The 6,000-nt window shown below is 46.4% G+C and overlaps 1 long non-coding RNA gene across 1 annotated transcript in view; it reads right to left on the bottom strand.

The window, feature by feature from the left end:
- Positions 1-1,086: 1,086 nt before the first annotated feature.
- The window catches only part of LOC149365856 (uncharacterized), a 47,667-nt gene continuing 42,753 nt past the window's right edge, over positions 1,087-6,000 (bottom strand). The window contains exon 3 of the long non-coding RNA XR_016283327.1: positions 1,087-1,187. This is a non-coding gene — a long non-coding RNA (uncharacterized LOC149365856). The remainder of the gene's footprint in view (positions 1,188-6,000) is intronic.

Raw genomic sequence — 6,000 nt, 5'->3', positions numbered from 1 at the left:
GCTGTACCATGTGTAGTTATGGTGCCGTCGAGATATGGTAGGTGGCATTGGTGACTGGAGCGTCTATCATGCGCAGGGTGTTGTCTTTTTCCGGGAGTCCGTGTCGGTGTTTGAATATGAGTGTGACGAAGTCTTATTTGGCTCCAGTTGCTTGGCTGTCTTGCTGGATGCGTAGATGAAGCAGCTACGAAGTCTTATTTGGCTCCAGTTGCTTGGCTGTCTTGCTGGATGCGTAGATGAAGCAGCTACGAAGTCTTATTTGGCTGCAGTTGCTTGGCTGTCTTGCTGGATGCGTAGATGAAGCAGCTACGAAGTCTTATTTGGCTCCAGTTGCTTGGCTGTCTTGCTGGATGCGTAGATGAAGCAGCTACGAAGTCTTATTTGGCTCCAGTTGCTTGGCTGTCTTGCTGGATGCGTAGATGAAGCAGCTACGAAGTCTTACTTGGCTCCAGTTGCTTGGCTGTCTTGCTGGATGCGTAGACGAAGCAGTTGCCGTTGCTCAGTGTCAAGGCTGATTATTAAGGTAGAGGTGTGGAGGTCAGGTGAACAGACTGCATGTACGTGTATTTGCATATAGTTGCCATCTGTCAGTGTGACGGGTGATTGGAGTGATTGGGGGTGGCTCTAGACTGATGTCTTTCACTGTGTGTGTGGAGCGGTGTGTTCGAGGTTACCAGTCGTGGCTTGCTACGGATTGCTGTATCTAGCGGTTATCGTAGCAGTCAGTGTGGTTTCTGTTCGGAGGTTTGCACTGTCGCATTGGACGTTATGTGTCTGTGGTGCATGCATTGAAATGATTCAGCATTCTTCGTTCGTGTGCTGGCTCCCATTAGTAGTCGGTAGGGCAGTAGCTTGAAGGAATTAGTGTGTTTATAACGGAATAGCTGAAGAGATGACAAACCAAGGGAAATGCTATTTATTGGCATCAGAACGATAACTAAATTTTATAACCCCTTACCGAATGCTGTGTGAGATGACATACCCTGATATCATTCGGATGCCAGAAAACAGCGTCCTCACATCAAACAATGGCGGAGTTTATTATTTACCATGCATATACTGCGTAAAAGCATGTGAGAAGTGCCAGAAAAGGAAGGGATAATTAATGACAAAGCGGCATGCACAGACGTTGGTCGCAGAGGTCTGCTGCCGTCTACTCCTGTTTTCGGATGCTAAGATCCAACTTCCTGAAATAGAGAAAAGCATGCCTGAAAACGCAGCATAGCACAGTAGCAGAATAGATACAGAGTACTGTGAAACACATGGAATGCAAACTGCTCCAGGACCCGACGAAATACATTATGAAATGCTTGTACATCTTTCCGAGCCTGCCGTAGAAGCACTTTTAATATTCTTTAACACAGTTTGGATGTCAGGGAAAACACCTGAAGCCTGGAAGAAAGCTATTATTGTACCGTTTCTTAAACCTAGTAAACCCCCAACCTCTCCTAGCAGTTATAGACCCATAGCCTTAACCAGTTGCCTTGCCAAATCCTTTGAAAGTGTCCTTAATATAAGATTAACTTTTGTTCTTCAATCCTGTGAACTTCTTGATATCCATCAGTGTGGATTTAAAAAGGAATACTCCACTACAGATCACATAGCCCACCTTGAAAATACTGTCAGAGAGGCTTTTATACACAAACAACATTGTTCCCGGCAGGGAGGCGTCTGCAGCATGCAGACGTTGGTGAGTGGCGACACCACGGGGTTAACCCGAGCATCCGCAGGGACATCCTCGCAGGGGGATGATGGTGAACAATGCGTCACCACGGACCCGAGCATCCGCGCTTAGCCGTGCGTGGCATCGCCGTGTCCGGGGAAAAGGGGATCCTGGTGGTTGAGCCGATGCCGAGCGTTTGGACCCTTAAGGCCCCTCGGCGGAGGCAACACACCACTTTGGCCCCAGCTTCCTGTAGACGGCACCTCCGGCCTGACCCAACCGGAGGAAATCGGCAGTCGCCTTTTCCTGTCCTCCCCTCTATCTTTCACTTTCCTATTTCCTTTCTTACAACCTTCCTGTATCCTCCTCTCTTCTTTGTTTTTTCCTTCTTTCCTGGCGGCGAGGGTTAACCGTGTGTGACCAACTACCCTGAGTTGAGTCATATTAGGTTATAGTTAAGGTGTACAGCTGGCGTGGGCAGGACTTGCTTTCAAGTTCCTGTCGCGTCCCCCTGTTGGGCTCCATGGTGGGTGGCTGGCACCATGACCGAAAAACCTCAATTTTTTATGGCTCCCCCCCTTTCAAAACTTGATCGCTCTCTCAAGAGAGGGCGGACCGAAGCAGACGACTTTTTTCAAAAAAGAAAAGTATCATTTCCAAAATTTCACGTCATCCATAGCAAAGCAGAAGAAACGCAAGCAAGGATAATATCCCCATTCCAAGTCTCAAAACGCTTGACGGATGCCTTAGGCCTTGGCTACAAGGTGTCAAAAATGGCCAGTGGCGACTTACTTCTTGAACTGCGCGACAGCACACAACACTCAAAAGTTGCAACAATTGTATCCATTGGGGACATCCCTGTCTCTGTGACCCCACATCGGTCTCTGAATACTGTACGAGGCGTCATTTCTGAAATAGATTTTGTCCACCTTTCTGAAAAGGAAATGCTCAAAGGACTTACTGACCAAGAAGTTATAGATGTCCACCGGATCAAAATCCGGAAGGATGGCAAAGAAGTGGACACCAAACACCTGATCTTGACATTCAACATGAGCACATTACCCGAATCCATTGAAGTAGGCTACCTGAAAATAAATGTAAGACCGTATATTCCCAACCCACGCAGATGTTTCAACTGCCAGAGATTTGGCCACGGCTCACAGAGTTGTCGCGGCCGCAAAACTTGCGCAAAATGCTCTTCGAAGGACCACCAATCCGAAGAATGTGTTGCTAACCCACGGTGTGCAAATTGTGAAGGCGACCATGCTGCCTACTCCAGGGCTTGTCCGTCCTGGAAGAAAGAAAAAGAAATCATTACTCTCAAGACTACGCAAAACATTTCTTTCAAAGAAGCAAGAAGGCAATACTCTCAAACAAACAAATTCTCCTTCACTGCAAAAACAAACTTCGCCGATGTGGTGCGTGGGCGCGGCGCACCACACCAGGCTTCGGCACCTGTCCAGGTCACACGTAGTGAGCCTGGGGCGGGGCCATCCGCGCCGTCTGGTGGAGTAGCTCACGCTACTCCGCCTACCCCAAAGGAGGGGACGCAGACCCCCAGGTCGGCGGGCCCAAAGACCTCTTCCCACAGGTCGAGGTCTAACTCAAAAATCAATGTGCCTCCTGCATGGTCGTCCAGTGCCTCTGCAGAGGCGATGGACACAACCCCGGGCAGCCCCTCACCGTCCACGTCGGATGGTCGGCGGAGCTCCCTGGATCGATCAAAAAAAGACAGGCCCCGAGTCACGGGGCCATAAACAACTTGATCTAGCTTTTCAATCAGTACAAACACAAAACTAAGATGGCTTTCATAATACAATGGAACTGTAGAGGAATGTTGAGGAACTACAGTGATATAACTCATATTCTAGGGTCAGTGATGCCTCTAGCCCTATGTCTCCAGGAGACCAATCTTGGTCCACAACATTCAAATATCTTAAAACATTATACAACTTTTAGGCGTGATCGCGAACATGCAAATAGACTCTCGGGAGGCATCGCAATCATCATCCAAAGCGGCGTCCCGGCTCAAGAAATCAAACTGAAAACAAAACTTGAGGCGGTTGCGGTTAGCGTCATCAGCTACAAAACCATAACAATATGTTCTGTATATCTTCCCCCACACATCACATTAACATGCCAAGATCTAGAAGGCCTGATCGATGAACTGCCGGAGCCATTTCTGGTAGTTGGCGATTTTAACGCTCACTCTCCGTTTTGGGGAAGCGAACGCTGTGACTCTAGAGGCCAAACAATCGAAGATTTTATACTTTCGAATAATGTCTGTCTTTTAAATACGGGAAAAGCCACATATTGCTGTCCAAGCTCAGCCAAAATGAGCTCTCTCGATTTAGCTTTCGCATCACCATTAATTTTTAACGATTTTAAATGGGATGTTTTAAATGACCCCATGGGCAGCGATCACTTACCTACCGTCATCAGGCTCTCATCGTCCACTCCAATCATCCCCACAAGGCCACGGCGCTGGAAAATTCAGCTCGCCGACTGGTCACTTTTTACAAAAAATGCCACTCTGGAAAAGGAATTTTGTGACGACCTTAGCACAGATGAAATTAATGAGAAGTTTACTGAATGCATAATATCGGCCGCAACACTCGCTATACCACAAACAACAGGACTTTCACAAAAGAAACACAAAGTATGGTGGACAAAAGAATGCACATTAGCAAAAAAACAACAAAACAAAGCCTAGAGCGCTCTGCGTCGATATCCCACTGCAGAGAACCTACTCACCTTTAAGAAGGCAAAAGCCAGAGCGCGGTATGTGCGAAGAAATGCAGAGAAATCCTCTTGGCAGAAATATGTCTCCTCAATAAATAGTTCAATAACATCAAAGAAAATGTGGGAAAAAGTGCGTAAATTTACTGGTGACCATACCCCTTTCACACTTCCTCTCTTGACAGCACCCGGGACACAAACATCTTTAGAAGAACAGGCCAACATATTGGGCGAGCATTTTGCTGAGATCTCAAGCTCATCCAACTACACAAACACATTTCAAAAACACAAAACAATAGCTGAAAAACAAAAATTTCCATCTGGAGCAGGTGTTCATGAGGATTATAACCAGCCTCTCACACTAGAAGAATTAAATAAGGTACTATCTTCTGGCAAAAAGACAGCACCGGGACCAGACAACGTGCATTACGCTATGCTTGCACATCTCTCCGAGGCTGCTGTAGAGGCACTGTTAAAATTCTTTAATAAAATCTGGATAACTGGCAATATACCTGACGAGTGGAAAAAAGCAGTCATAATACCTTTTCTCAAACCCGGAAAACCACCAACAAGTCCTAGCAGTTACAGACCAATAGCCCTCACCAGCTGCATTGCTAAATCTTTCGAAAGTGTAATAAACATTAGATTGACCTTCATACTTGAATCTCGGCAACTATTAGATACACACCAATGTGGGTTCAAAAAAGCATGCTCGACCACAGATCACCTTGTCCGTCTAGAAAACACCATCCGGGAGGCGTTCATCCACAAGCAGCACTGTATTGGGGTCTTCTTCGACTTGGAGAAGGCCTACGATACTACGTGGAAGTTAGGCATCCTCCGTGACCTAGCAGAGCTAGGTATCCGCGGCAGGATGTTGAACTGCTTGAACGACTTCCTGGCTAACCGCACATTCCGAGTCCGCCTAGGAGCAACTCTCTCCATGACTTTCACCCAAGAGAACGGCGTACCCCAGGGGTGCATTCTAAGCATGACACTCTTCATAGTAAAAATGAATTCCTTAGCTAAAGTAATACCCAAGTCCATAATGTATTCAGTCTATGTAGATGACCTACAAATAGCATGCACGTCCTCCAGCATATCAACCTGTGAGAGACAAATACAAATCACACTAAATAAACTAGGTGCTTGGGCAGACATAAATGGGTTTAAATTTTCTCCTCAAAAAACAGTAGCTGTTCTTTTTTCATTGCGACGAGGCCTACAGGTCGATCCCAATCTATACTTGAATCACACTGCGCTACCAATTAAACTAGAACACAAATTTTTAGGCGTAACTTTCAACAAGAAACTCACATTTCTACCACATATTAACAACCTTAAAAAGAAAGCTTCTCAAGCCCTCAATATCTTAAAAGTTCTCTCACGGAAGCGGTGGGGGTCCGATAGAGCAAGCCTTTTACAAATATATCGCTCTCTGGTGCGCTCCAAGCTGGACTACGGGTGCATAGTATATGGTTCGGCAAGAGCATTCTACTTAAAAAGATTAGACCCCATTCATAATCTTGGTCTGCGCCTATCATCCGGAGCATACAGAACATCACCAGTAGTTAGCCTTTACGTTGAAACTAATGAAG

Source organism: Amblyomma mixtum, chromosome 1 (assembly GCF_055824585.1).
Source record: "Amblyomma mixtum isolate Tamu chromosome 1, ASM5582458v1, whole genome shotgun sequence".
Classification (NCBI taxonomy): domain Eukaryota; kingdom Metazoa; phylum Arthropoda; class Arachnida; order Ixodida; family Ixodidae; genus Amblyomma; species Amblyomma mixtum.
The sequence above is the reverse complement of the archived record's forward strand: the minus strand, read 5'-3'. Positions and strand labels throughout refer to the sequence as shown.